Raw genomic sequence first — 15,370 nt, forward strand, 5'->3', positions numbered from 1 at the left:
CTGACACAGACAAACGTTTCCCTTCCTGAAACACCACCCCCTTGATACCACCCTTGCTTGACGTTTCCAGTAGCTTCTTACTGCCTGTCCATACCAGCTGTAACTCAAAACCCACCATAGTTTCATCCCATTCCACTTCTATGACTATATTAAATGTTGCCGGTTTCCTTCGGAGTGCCCTTTTAAACCCTTTTTCCTGGAGGTAGGAAAGTCTAACTTAGTTTTTCTAACTGCTTTTTGTTTTGTACGTGTCTCTATCTTCCCATCTTGCCTCACCACCCACTTCTTTCTCTCTCTATCAAAATCAGTGTGCATCCAATAGGATTTAGCTGCAGACCAGTCCCTCCCAGAAAATAGTCCCCAACGTCTCCAGTCCACTCTGACCTTAGCCCCTCGCTGAGCTCCAGCTGTACCTGTAATCCTGACCATGCTTTCACACTTTTCATGGCTGAAGACTCCTGCAAAATATGGAAACACAGAGAAAAATGGTTAACAAAGACTATGATTTTTCTGATTGCACAGCTCAGGAGATTGAGTTCAACCACTTAAACTAGCTCAGGCATGGCACCTCTTAATCAAACCCTGTCTTTCTTTAGCCCTTTCTTTTCTCTTTTTCTTTTTTCTTCCAATAAGAATACTTTACATTGGATCTTTATCTTGATCAGCAAAGTTTTACATTTACCTTTTTCCCCCCAAGACGTTTTAGAGGTACTTTATTCTTTTCTATTTTCTAGAGTGTTAAACATGCTATCTTAAAATTTATCTTAAAATTTTTCAACGTACTTTATGTTGGATTTTCACAACATACTTATTTTCGATCCTTTGCTTTTACTTTAAAAAATAAAACAATGTCAACACTTCATACTGAAGCAAGAGGGCATATTACAGAAAATGTCTTCTATTTCTCCTCTGAAATTGATTTCTAAAATTACTTTGTTACTAAATGTGCTATCTTAAGCTGACTACCAGCTTTTGCAGGCATTTCCTGGAGTCAGAATGTTGGAATGCCAAGAGTTGTATGTTTGAAGCAATGCACCTGTTAGTTGCAACTTTGTTTTATTTTTTCTTTAGAATTATATACAAAAGATATTATAAAGATACAATGTTCCACAAAGCACAGATGATTTAGTATCTATTTATAATATGAGCTCATAGCATTACATCAGTGTTTTATAGATACAATTTCATATCCCAAGGCATTGTAGCAATACATTCCATATCATCATCTTTACTTTATAATTCTTGAGAATAAGAGTTAGCATCACATAGTCTTGAGATTAATGAATTTGAAATAATCACAAATGTGAATTTTGTAGCATTTCTAGAATGCCAACAATTGAAAATTATATTTGAGCAACAGCTTTCATAGTTATGACTATGTTTATAGTCAGATAAAACAAAATTCACAAAAGGGATGAAAAATAGAAAATATTTGGTGATGTTTGCTAGTGGAAATCTCATTGGTCTCATAACTTAATCTTTAATTATTTGCCATCATTAAGGGATATACTACTTAAAAGCTCAGACTTAAAAGCAAAGATCTCCCTCTAACCCGTTACAATCCTATGTCCTCTTTGAACACATGTTTAAGGTGAAAATGAAGCATGTTATTTCCTCTAATAGAGGGATACTTTGCCAACAAGTAGATTGTCAAGCAATCAAGGAAAAACAAATGGCTTAAGTAATCTAAAAACTGATTGATCCATTCAACAAATGTTTATTGAATGCCTAGTGTGGACAGACATTGTTCTAGGCAGCAGCGATGCAGGGATGAACAAGACGAAGCAAGTCCACGCTGTTATGGGGCTCACATTCTTGCGGGGGATGGACAAGAATAAATGAGAAAATAAGCCTATAATTACGGTAAGAGCTTTAATGGGAATGAATCAGGCGTGGTGATCAGAGGAGGCACTTGCTTTGAAAGAGTCATCATGGAAGTTTGCTCCAAGGAGCTGGCCGTGACATCTAAACTAAGATCTGACAAATGAGAAGGGCCCAACTTTATGCAAAGGGGAAAGAATATGCAAGCACCCAGAAGTGGAAGGCATATTGGAGGAGCAAAAAGACAGTCAAAATGGCTGGGATATAGGAAGGGGGGAGCAAATGGTACAAGGTGAAATGGAGTTTCATAGGGTCTAAGTCAACTAGAGTACTGTGAATTGGGGGAAAGCTGTACATTGTATTTTAAGTGCTTTTGGAAAGGAAATATCTGGATACTTTCAAGCACAGAAATGACATGATCTGATTTATATTTTAAAAACACTTCTCTGGCTGCTGTGTGGGAATGGATTGTGGAGGGAAAAGTAGAAGCAGACGGACATGCAGAGACAATTGTGGTCATCCAAGGAAGTGATGGCGGTGGTTGAGATCAGTGTGACAGCATTGGAGATGGGTGAGGCAGGTGGATTTGAAATATGCATTGAAGACAGAGCCACCAGACCCACTGATGGATTAGAAAGGAAAAATCAAGTATTGAGTCCCTGGGTGGGTAGTTGATTCTGTTACCTGAGACTGAAAGGACTGGGGGAGGAACAGGTTAGAAGGTAGGAGAGAATGAATTCATATTTGAGACACCAGTTAAAGAACCTAATGGAGATACTGAGTTGGATATCTGAGTCTGGAGCCCTGGAAAGAGGCCAGGGATGAAAAGGAGAGTCTGGGAGTCCCTGACATATTGATGACATCTCAAGCCTTAGGACCAGACTATTTCACTGGAGAGACAATGTAAGTAGAGAGGCTGGCCTAGAGCTATGTCCTGGGAGTCCTTCAACATATTCGAGGTTAAGCTGAAGAGGAGACTCCAGCAGAAAAGACAGAAGAAACTTCCAGAGAGGCATGAGGAAAACCAGATGAATACAAATGAAAAGAAGCAAGAGGTTTCAATAAAGCAGGTGATCAGCTGTGCAGAGAGATTCTGAAGGGGTTGGTAAGAAGAGGGCTTGGAGAGGGCAATTGGATTTGACAACGTGGCAATTCTTTGGGATGTAGACAAGAATATTTAAAAAGAGTTATGGGGACCAAAACCCCATCACAGTAGGTAAGGAAGTGGATCCAGAGACCATGAGTGACTTTGTTGAGAATTTTGCTAGAAAAGGGAGAAGAGAAATGAGGCAACAGTTAGAAGAAGATGTAGGGTCAAAGGAGGGATTTGGTTTGTTTGCATGTTCTGTTTAAAGATGAGAGACAGTGAAGCATATGAGCATGCTGAGAAGAATGACCTAGTGGGGCTGATGGTGCAGGAAGGTGTGTAATTACAGAAGTGGAGCCAGCCCTCAATAACAGAGTTGATTACACAACCCAAATGAGAGCAGGAGTTCTCAAACATAGGAAACATCCAAGCCTGACACTTGTATTCTAAGACACATCTTTTGACTTCTGTAATAAAAATATAAAATCTGAATCAAAGTGCTACAACTTATCTTCTAAAATTTCTAAAATCATATAGCAATGATATAAAGAAGAATCTTTAACTCTCATATTCAAAGCTTCATAAATACCATATTCATTTCTCCTACTTATTTGTAGTAGCTCATAAGTGAGAAGAGATGAGATCTAAAAGTTGCTAATGCTTTTTCAAAGTTTAATCTGAAATACAAGAGGATGCCATTCCCTATACTTAGATCCTCACTCACCTTGGGAAATGTCTGAAAATAAAATAATTTTTTTCCTTGAATGAAATGGCTCTAAGTTTAGAGACTGATTAAATATAAACTCAGCTGAGGAAACAAAAAAACACACAAAAGAAAAAAATCAACAAAATGTATTACATTTTTTAAAAAATTACGGAACAACTTCTGACAAATTAATCATGTGTTTTTAAAATCACTATTTCACTAGAAGAAGAGAGAAACTTGGACCTGGGAAGATCCCACTGAGCCATCAGGAAAACATATAAAAGAAAACTTGGCCAACAGGCATATGAAAAAAGGCTCAATATCACTGATCATTAGAGAAATGCAAATCAAAACCACAATGAGATACCATCTTATACCAGTCAGAATGGCTATTACTAAAAAGTCAAAAAATAGATGCTGGCGAGATTGCAGAGAAAAGGGAACACTTTTGGTGGGAGTGTAAATTAGTTAAATCTTTGTGGAAATCAGTATGGCAATTCCTCACAGAACTAAAAACAAAACTACCATTTGGCCCAGCAATCCTATTACTGGGTATATAGCCAGAGAAATATAAATCATTCTACCATAAAGATACATGCAGGCAAATGTTCTTTGCAGCACCATTCACAATAGCAAAGACATGGAATCTACCTAAATGCCCATGAATGACAGATTGGATAAAGAAAATGTGGTAAATATACACCACAGATTACTACACAGCCATAAAAAAGAATGAGATCGTGTCTTTTGTGGGAACATGGATGGAGCTGGAGGTCATTATCCTCAGCAAACTAATGTAGGAACGGAAAACCAGATACTGCATATTCTCATTTATAAATGGGAGCTAAATTACAAGAACTTATGAACACAAAGAAGGAAACAACAGACACTGGGGCCTGCTGAGGGTGGAGGGTGGGAGGAGGGAGAGGAGCAGACAAGATAACCAGTGGGTACTGGGCTTAATTCCTGGGTGATAAAATAATCTGTACCACAAACCCCCGTGATATGAGTTTACCTGTGTATCAAACTTTCTCATGTACCCCGAACCTAAAATAAATGTTAAAAAAAACAAGAAAGTGTATTATACAGCATCTAAAGAAGGCACAGAAAATCACACATTTTTGCTACAGTTCAGGTACAGTGAATATTAAATGCGGCACTTTCTTGAAACATAACTCTGATGTTAAAATGAATTCCAGGATTAGACACTACTACTACTACTGCTACTACTACTACTACTACTACTACTATAGAAAATGGTAAGTAGTCAGACTGTTATAATTTCTTTCCCATCTCTGGTCTCCCTCCAGCCTTCCACCACTACCACCAGAATGTCACTGTTCTCAATCTTAAGATCTGAATTCAAACTTTCTAACCTAAGGTATTTGTCTCCATGAGCTTCCCAAAGACTGATGCATAAGATGATGAGAACTAGATAGATACAGAGTTTAAAGACAACTTCAAATTTCTAATCTTGGGCAAATAACTTCACTTTGATGGCAGGTAAAATAAAGGGGTTAATTAGACAACCTCTGAGTTCTTATTCACTTTTAACAGTTTATCATTCTACAGTGCGTTAGTGGTGGTGACCTTGCAGATGTCGAGATCATGATTTAAAAGGAACTGTTGAATTCCATGTTAATGCATCATTGCACTTAATTAGGAGGTTTTATACATTTCAAATGAAAGGTTGAGATGAATGTATTATTTCAACTGAAAAGTTCAATAACATCCAGGTAGAAAAGCGGGCAAATTGTAAGGTCCACAAAAAAGTGATTTATAAACTCAAAAACATATTAACACCAACTTTAATAGAAAATAAGTTTATTCCTTCCCCCTTACCTTTTGTTCACTTATCTTTGCTTTTTGTATGCAGATAGAAACCACTCAAATAAATAAATAAATAAAAGGAACTAAGGGGGATGGGGTGGAAATGGAAGAAAGGAGGGAGGACAGGAAAAAGAGAGAACACTTTTTCTTAACAGGAGGACAGAGTATGTTAGCTATCCCAACAAGTTTAAAATCTCTCAAATTAGAGTCACCTTTTTAGCAAGCTACACTCTTTGTAAAAATGATTAATAAATATTCTGCATGTGGTTACCTGAGATGAAACTGATATTAATTCATTTCAAGGGCGTTAAGCGCTTGTCTGGACCACCACAGATTAAGAAGCAGTAGCCAGGCCATGGGACCCTGTGGGGAGAGGTATCCATACGAAATGCTTTTTCACATTGACAGCCTGAAACTTCTTAGGCTTTAAGGTCATTTAAGCATTATTGCTCCTTCCCCTTTGCTTCTAAAGGCTTATCTTTCTCAGATGTCAGGAGAACATCCTAGAAACATCAACAAATATGACACCTAAGAGACTAGCTTCACAACTTGTTATTTTGCTGGATATATGGTATTCCAGTGACTACGGCTGTGTAATAGTGACTCCAAAACATGGTAGCATAAAGCAACCACTTATTAAGTCCATGGATTCTGTGGACAGGAATGTATACAGAACACAATGCGGACAGCTTATCTCTGCTTCCTAATGTCGGGGGGCTCAGCTGGAATAATCTGAAGGCTCCTTCATGTCCTCGTTGGGAGCCTGACGCTGGCTGATGGCCAAGAAGGTAGTTGGGGTTGGCTCACATACCCATGTGTGGCCTCTGCTTGTGCCTGAGCTCCAAAGGTGAGTGCATGGGGAGAGAGATGGGGACAGACAGAGAAAAAGAGGAGTGGGGAGAACAGAGGGACATGCGCAGGGAGAAGGAGTGGGAGGAAAAGGGAGAGAGAAAAACAAGGCAGAAACCATATCAGCTTCTGGGACCTTGCCTTGCAAGTCACCTAGCTTTCTTTCCAGGACATTGTGTTGATTAGCAGCTGGTCACTAAACCCTGCCCATATTCAAGAGGGGGGATTTAAACTCCCTCTTCTCAATGGAGGAGTGCCAGCCTCACATTATAAACAGAGCATGTGGGATGGGCTATGTTTTTCTGTGGCGATCTTTGGGAAATGCGATCTGCCAAAAGTGGGTAACTTCATCTTTAAACCAGTTTACTGGCCTGTCCCAAGTTGCATCTAGACCTTATTCCTAGCATCCTCCACCTGCCTGGAGTCGGAAAGGCTAGCTTGTTGTTTCTGCTTCTCAGGAAAGACAGGACAGATTCTTATGACCTGAAAGGGCACCTCAACTCTTACCTTGGAAATTTCTACATGAAGAATCTGCTCTGAAACTATAGCAAACGTTCACAGAGTGTTTGAGTGTGAATCCGGACTGACTGGGGAAGACCAAGAAGCAATGATGATGTCCGTTTTTGTCAAATGTCTGAAAACTATTTTTATTTTTTTTTAAACTTTATTCAGAAGTCTCAATATTGTAGTGTGTAGAGATGTATACTAATTTAGTGATATGAAGATGAAAGGCTTTAAGCCTGTTTTCACTGCAGAGCTCTCAGTACCTAGCAACTCCAAGGAAAAAACTGTTGCTCATGCAAAATTAAATTTAATAAAACAACAAAGAATGGTGCCAAAGTTTAATTAATAGGATAAGGTTATGGGTCAGACTGTGTACCCCCCAAAAGACATGTTGAAGTCCTAAGCCCCTGAACCACAGAATGTGATCCTATTCAGAAATAGGCACAGTGTCCGGGCACCATGGCCCATGCTTGTAATCCCAGCACTCTGGGAGGCTGAGGTGGGTGGATCACCTGAGGTCTGGAGTTTGAGACCAGCCTGGCCAACATGGTGAAACCCCGTCTCTACTAAAAATATAAACAAAAAAGTTACCTGGGTGTGGTGGCAGGCACCTGTAATCCCATCCACTTGGGAGGCTGAGGCAGGAAAATCGCTTGAACCCGGGAGGCGGAGGTTGTAGTGAGCCAAGATTGCGCCATTGCACTCCGGCCTGGACGACAAGAGTGAAACTCCATTTCAAAAATAAGTAAGTAAATAAATAAATGAATAAATAAACAAATAAATAAATAGGCACAGCACAGTTTTTGTTAGTTAGAATTAGGTCACGCTGGATTAGGGTGAGTCCTTAATCCAACAGGACTGGTGTCTTCACAAATAGACAAAGACACAGCAGGAACATGGTCACATGGAGATAGAGACACACAAAAACATCATATCGAGATGTAGGCAAAGATTGGCGAGACATTTCTACAAGTCAAGGAACATCTGGGACTACCTGGAAACTGTAAGAAACAGAGAAAGGTCCTTCCTTGTAGGTTTAGAGGAATATGGTGCTGCCAACATCTTGATCTTGGATCCAGCACTGTGAGACAGTAAGTGTCTGGGTTTTTTTGGAGACAGAGTCTCACTCTGTCACCCAGGCTGGAGTGCAGTGGCATGATCTTGGCTCTCTGCAACCTCTGCCTCCTGGGATCAAGGGATTGTCCTGCCTCAGCCTCCTGAGTAGTTGGGATTACAGGTGCCCGCCACCACACCAGCTCATTTTTGTATTTTTTAGTAGAGACGGGGTTTCACCATGTTGGCCAGGCTGGTCTTGAACTCTTGACCTCAGGTGATTCACCCACCTTGGCCTCCCAAAGTGCTAGGACTACAGGTGTAAGCCACCGCACTCGCCAAGTTTCTGTTGCCTTGAGCCACTCTTTCTGTGGTACTTGGTTATAATGGCCCTAAAAAATGACTAGAGATAGAAAGTAAATCTCTTTGTTTCTGCATATACTAAAACAGATGAGTAGATTTCTAGCTCCCTTAGGGTCTGAAGTTTTAAAAGAGAAATTTCTTATACTTATGATAATCATGATACTGTCATTTAATGCTTGGCTTCCTACGTCAGTGACAGCCTTACGTGTCTTCCTCCCATTGCATTAAATATTGCTTCTCCCAGGCACCATATTTGTATTTGAGGAAACTATATCATTGCTTTTTTCCTTCATGAAATCTTCCCCAATCTTTCCAACAGGAAGTAGGCCCTCTAATCCCTAAACTTCCTCAGCACCATATCTGTACCCAATGTGGCAATTTTCTTCACCTCAAATGTCTCTGGTTATGTATAGGAGTGACATCTTCTCTACTGGATAAACCACTGGAGGGAAGGGTTGAGCCTTTTAGGTCTTAGAACAGTATTTCCCACTGCACTTAAGACAGTGCTTTGTATTTAGTAAGTGCTGCATAAATATTTAAACATTGGCTGAGAAGTTTTATGAGAGTTTATGTGATGAAGGTGTCCCAGAGCAAAACTTACAAGTATGTTTGGATTGGAAGATTATGATCGAACTCTTCACTACCGGTCACCGCTTGCTGGACTCAGCAGGCACTGCAGACACTGTACACTATGTGAACAGGGTTCTGTAGAGCTTTGTAATGCAGCATCCCCTTTTACTACCTGGATCTTTCATAACCACAGGGTTACATCTTTCACCACACACCCTTAAAGGATGTGGCCCACAGAAAAAGCCCACCAGAGTGACCGAAAGCATGGCTTTGTGCCAGATGTCTTGGGTTCTGTGTTGCCCCACTCAGACCTCCCTTCACAAGAACCTACTACAGAGGCCAAGACCCCAAATGTTGCTTTGCCCCTCACCAGAGCATTCATGGCAACACAAACTTCTAGGCTGCTCCCAGCCAAGAAGATCTGTGAAGTCATCTGAGGCTCTTCCTACCCAGTCCTTTCTTCCCTCTCTCCCTTCACAGATTTCACACCTGCATCTCAGTCTGAAGGCTTCTCCTGCCCCCTCCTCCTGTTTCTGCTCCCTTTATCCTCCATGGGTGTTGCTCCCAATAAAGCTCATGCACCTCTCATCTCATCTTGGTGTTTGCTTCTCAGAGGACACAGGTTCAAATCTTGACTCTTATTTGTAACCTCAATGTGTGACTTTGGGCAAATAATTAAACTCTTTTCAGCCTTAGTATCCTTATTTGCAAAAGTAGGGAAAGAACGGCATCTATTTCACATGGCTGTGGCGAGGACTAACTTGCGTGTAAGGCACTTAGAAAGTACCCATGTGGTGAGCACACTGTGCTTGTGATCATGAATGCTTCAGTGTCTGGCCTGAAAAGGCATTTGATCAATGTGTGATGAATGTTAAAGTTAGAAGTAAACACTGTCATTACTACAATTATCCATGCAAAGTATTCTTGACTCTGTGTTATACGGATGACATTAATTCTCCACTCCCCTTGATAGATATCGCTATATCTTCATCTTTAGATTGACCTGCAGAATAGCATTCTGAAGCTATTCCAGGATAATTTCCCAAGTTCTTAAGCATTCCATTATTGTTTTAAAGAAAGAAATTATATCAATTAAAATCAGGCTGGGCACAGTGGCTCACACCTGTAATCCCAGGACTTTGTGAGGCTGAGGCTGGAGGATCACCTGAGGTTGGGAGTTCAAGACCAGCCTGTCCAACATGGAGAAACCCTGTCTCTACTAAAAATACAAAATTAGCAGGCGTGGTGGCTCATGCCTGTAACCCCAGCTACTCAGGAGGCTGAGGAAGGAGAATCACTTGAACCTGGGAGGCGGAGGTTGTGGTGAGTCAAGATTGTGCCATTGCACTCCAGCCTGGATAACAAGAGCTAAACTCTGTTTACAAAAAAAAAAAAAAAAAGTCAAATTCCTTGCTTATGCTTATTTTCACTTGTTCTTATTTCCTTACCCTTTGTGAAAAAGAAGAATTGCTTTTGTCCTGTTTATGACAGTAAGGAAAAATACGTCTCTACTCATTCTCCTTCTCTCTAGACTAAACATTCCTAGTTCTCCTAATGCTTTCTTTTTGATCTTCATTTCCAAACTATTTATCACTTGCTCTCTTTTCCTGAATGCTCTCCAGTGTTCCAAAAAGTTGAGCCATGCATTGAAGAAAGTTCTCCAAAAGTCGCTTGAGTGATTGCAGATAGAAGCAACAAGAACTCTGCCTGTCTTTCCCTCAAGGCCGTGATTAATAAAACCTGAGGAAGGCAGTTTCTTGGTTTAATTCACAGCTTCACTTTATTCTCTTTACTGGGGCAGAAACCCATACATTAATAAGAAATTAGGTGGACGGGGACTGTTTTCATGTCTCGGTATAGTGGTATAAAAGAAATTCAGTAATGAAGAATACCTATTTCCTAGCTGGAAAAAAGTGCACTCATTTATTATTATTAAATAACTAATTTGAAAAGCTTGTATTATTATTTAACTCATGTATCACTTGCTGATAATTTTATAACTGAGAAAATTTTTCTGGGGCTATAACTTAAATTAAAACATGCTCTAAAGTTGTGTTTCAAAAGAAAAATAAAAAAGAACCCACCAATTAAAAGCAGTATTTTGTTCTATAATACATCCTTCCTGGCAGTGAAACTATTTTATGGTTCCAACGTAAAAGCCTTGGTTAGAATGTTTTGTTTTGGATCCTGTTTTAAACTGAGCACTACCTTTGTGTTACTCATTCTTATGATTCTGTATTTACTGAGAGTGAATATGAAGCACAATTCATGGCCACCAGAGCTCTGATCTATAGTGTTCACGAGCATAATAACCACAGATAATTTGTGCAGACTGGATTGGTGGTCTCCGTTGCGTATATCGGTATCTGTGACAGGCAGAATCTAGGTCACAAGCTACCAGGCTCACAGCACAATGCCTGGCATTGTGTCAGTTACATGAATCCATGGAAACGAAGAGGAGAAGCTTGAATTTCACCCATAGTATCATGGGGAAAATGATGGGTTTTTTGACAGAGGCCGAAATACTGTCTGGCCATTTCCTCCTTCCTTTGGGACACTGGGATGATCCAGAGATACTTCCCAACAAACTAAGCTCAGTTGGCCATGCTTCATTCAAACTCAAAGGCATGGCCTTATCTCTAAATAAAATACATGGAAGACAACCACTCAGGGGGGTGGAAATCAGAGATTTAGGACACCCTGGGCTACAACAACAACAATAGTATAGCAGGGGACAGGAAGGCTCCAAGACAATGAGGCTTAAGGTTCCCTAAAACTAACAGAGCTGTGCTTTTAAAAGCTTGTCATCTGAAACTAACAGAGGATTGAGAAAGAAAATTAGTTTGACATTCTGAGGACCTAGTGTTAAAAAAATACTAAAAAAAATTTGCTCCAAAAAAAAAAAAACCAGAAACTAAATCTAAATTAAATGTAATTATAAATACTTAAACGCACACCCCCTCATAAATTTCCCAGCTGCCCTGGATGTCTCTCACAAAAGGAGGTGCTGGAAGAGAATCAACAGGTCGGAGATACAAACACCAAAGGAAAGAATAAGACTTTCTTGGTTAAGTTTAGGCCCATTAGTCCAACTTGGCTTCAGATAGTTAAAATTCATGCTGGAGTCACTTTGGAATGTTTGCAACCAGTCATTTGCCCCAGTTAAGAACAAAGTTAGGACTGAGCATAAGAATCCAAAACAAGCAAAAGTCATTAAGAAGAAGGTAGCCCAAGAGTTACAGGCTTTTATGTGAAGCTATGGAATCAGGGAGTCATTTTCCCATCCATTCCTTTCTCAGGATTAACTAGATTCTATCCCTGTGTCTTTGCTCTCTCTATCATCCTCTCTCCTTTCTGGAAAACCACGTCTGTCAAAGTCAGGGGTATGGTAAGTGGGAAGGCCTCTGGGCTGAGATTGAAGACCCTTGAGGCTTGCACTTAGTGCTAATACAAGCAGTGTGATTCTGAACTCAGATTCTTCAAGAGTGAAGTGAAAAGGTTAGGCTGCATGGTCTCTGCCTGCTCGGGCCGCGGTAACACAGTACTGCACACTGCGCAGCTTAAGTAACAGAAATTTATGTCCTCACTCAAGGCTTTGACAGGGCTGGTTTCTCCTGAGGCCTTTCTCCTTGGCTTGCAGATGACGTCTTCTCCCTGCGTCCTCACACGGTCTTCCCTTTGTTATGTCTACGTCCTCATCTCCTCTTCTTATAAGGACACCAGTCGGGTTGGATTTTGGCCCACCACATGAACTCATTTTACCTTAATTCCCTCTTTAAAGACCCCATCTCCAAATACAGTCACATTCTGAGGAACTAGGGGTTAGGACTTCCACATACAAATTTTGGAAGGGATACACTTCAGATAATAATCTCCAAGGTTGGTTTCCGTTCCAGAGTTACTGGAATTTTTTCTCTTTCAAGTACTGATTTTTTATTAATTTATCTTTCCAATACTAACAGGGAAGATTCAGCCTGCTATGTTTAGAAAAGACTGCAAAGGACTGAAGTTGTACTTTTCAGCTATCTGTAACCTTGGTCTCTTTAAAACAAAGCCATTCCAAGCCCAGCATGGAGGCCTATCTCTGTAATCCCAGAACTGTGGGAGGCTGAGGCAGGAGGATTGTTCATGGTGACGTGTGGGCCTGCAGTCCCCCAGGAGTTCAAGGCTGCAGTGAGCTATGATCACACCACTGCACTCCAGCCTGGGTGACAGAGCAAGACTCTGTTTTGTTTGTTTGTTTGTTTTTAAAAGCTATTCTGTAGGGCAGAGGGCACTGTTCCAGAGAGTCTGTGAGTAAACCTAAAATTTCTGTACTTTCTCAAAAATGAGACCATTGCACCTACGGCCATTGGAAACTCTTTTGAAAGAGGCTTGCCTATGAGAATTTTCTAGGATTACTTTTTGAAGGACATCAACACTTTCACCTCACTGTCTTCAGGACTATCCCATGCCTTGGCTATGTTCTTTCAGATTGCAAAAGACAGAATTTGTCGTGTTCTGTTTTTTTCATAAGGATGCAAGAGAAGATAAGGAAGGCAAGATCTCAGCCACTTTCAGCAAAGCTTTGTGGAGAATGCGACATCGTTCAAGACACCATGAAGCTTGCACGCATCTGGTCTTCTTGTTTCTTCAGGGAATAAATTGATTGTTCTCTGCTTCAGGTGACTTGAGGAGGCACAGTGATCCTCCATTTATGTCTCTGCCTCTACTTTCCCTGCTGCTACCTGCAACTCTCTGGTGTCTTTGGCGGGTTCCAACTCCTTGACAGGGAGGGTGAGTGCCCTGGACAATTGGTCATCAGTGCACCCTGACTCTATTGGAAAGAACTCTTCTACCAGGCCTTTCCATTCTCACAAGTGAGACTAAAAGAGATGACTCCCTCAGTTGTTTACTTCGGGTCCTATCAACCTGATGATGAGGCCACTTAGTTTTAAGTAAAGTGACAGATGACCAAAGACTTTCTTTGAAAAGACATTGGGTTGGCCAGGCGCGGTGGCTCATGCCTGTAATCCCAGCACTTTGAGAGGCCGAGGCGGGCAGATAGCCTGAGGTCGGGAGTTCAAGACCAGCCTGACCAATATGGAGAAACCGTGTCTCTACTGAAAATACAAAATAAACGGAATGTGGTGGCACATGCCTGTAATCCCAGCTACTCAAGGGGCTGAGGCAGGAGAATTGCTTGAACCCGGGAGGTGGAGGTTGCAGCGAGCCAAGATTGCACCACTGGGCTCCAGCCTGGGCAACAAGAGAGAAACTGTCTCAAAAAAAAAAAAACAAAAACAAACAAACAACAAAAAAAACAGACATTAGGTGTTCTTGATACTTTAAGATTTCATAGATGCAGAAAATGCAAGTCAGCAAGCACCTCACTGAGTATTCCCAGGGTATTCCATCCTTTTCTTCTATTTACCAGAAAGCTAAAGAGTAGTTTATATTCATTGCCTTCACTTTTGCATCTTCACTTTTTTAATACTTCATTTCTTTACCATATCCCTGAAATCCTGGCAGTCTGACATCTGAGAGCTTACCTTCTTTCTCTTAACTCTAACTGAAATTAACTCCCAACTTTAATATCCATTTGTCTCTCTCCCCCAACTTGCTGCTGTTTAAAACTACTGATTGACAACCCTACTTGTAAAGGCCCCTACCTTGGCTTCTATGACTGCATTATCCTGGGGGTGGGCAGCAAACCCTAGGGAAAGACTTTCATCAATGAATCTGGATGTGAGTCCTGATTTTTCTCAATACTCACTATCTATGTCACACTGTGCATGTTAAATTTGTTCAATAAGCTTTATTTTTGTGCACCTAGTATATTTGTGATGATTGAGTAATGGGGAAGAATATATTTGTGATGACTGAGTAATGGGGAAGAATTTTGGATAACACCAGGGTTTGGGCTTAAGTGAATAAGAGAATAAATGTGCAGATATTGAAGGCTTACTTCTTATACCTAATTAGATGCTAAGAGAGATTAACTCCACTTTTATCATGTCTCCCAGATTTATTCCTCCTTCATTTTTATTACCTTGGTAGAACTCTTCACCACCTTTGACTTGGCCTAGTGGTTAATGAGCTGAGTTCTAAGCAGCTTTTGGGATTTCCAGGGAGATTCCTCAGGGATTTCTCTTCATTTTAACAAGGTTAGCTCCACTTTCATCTGTTTTATTTATGTGTTTGTTTTTTTATTTGAAGAAAATATTTTATTTTTAACCTTAATAAGAAACAACACTTATCCAGTTATTCATTCTGCCTCATCATTGTTCTCTATCTTCAGATCACCTCCCATACAATCGATCTTAGAGTCAGTTCTCTGATTACTTATCCTGAAGCATATTTCTGATCCTGTCATATTGCACTGCCCGGAAATCCACTGTTCAAAATGGTAGCCCTCAGTCATTTGACTACTTAAGTTCGTTAAAATTAAATTAAATTAAATTAAAAATTCAGTTTCTTAGTGGCACTAGCCATATTTCAAATGCTAAATAGCCACCTGTATCTAGTGGCCGCCATATTGAACAGCTCATAGTTAGAACATTTCCATCATTCTGGAAATTTCTATTGGACAGAGCTGTGCTAGATAG

General features: G+C 40.5%; 1 long non-coding RNA gene across 2 annotated transcripts in view; it reads left to right on the forward strand.

The window, feature by feature from the left end:
* LOC110743032 overlaps window positions 1-15,370 on the forward strand; it is a 123,574-nt gene that overhangs the window by 98,001 nt on the left and 10,203 nt on the right. The window contains exons 2-3 of one of the 2 annotated variants that reach the window (XR_002521422.2): window positions 13,300-13,447; window positions 14,823-14,929. This is a non-coding gene — a long non-coding RNA (uncharacterized LOC110743032). The remainder of the gene's footprint in view (window positions 1-13,299; window positions 13,448-14,822; window positions 14,930-15,370) is intronic. The other variant, XR_004184195.1, reaches the window with a different exon arrangement.

This window comes from Papio anubis, chromosome 6, assembly GCF_008728515.1.
Source record: "Papio anubis isolate 15944 chromosome 6, Panubis1.0, whole genome shotgun sequence".
In the NCBI taxonomy this organism is placed as follows: domain Eukaryota; kingdom Metazoa; phylum Chordata; class Mammalia; order Primates; family Cercopithecidae; genus Papio; species Papio anubis.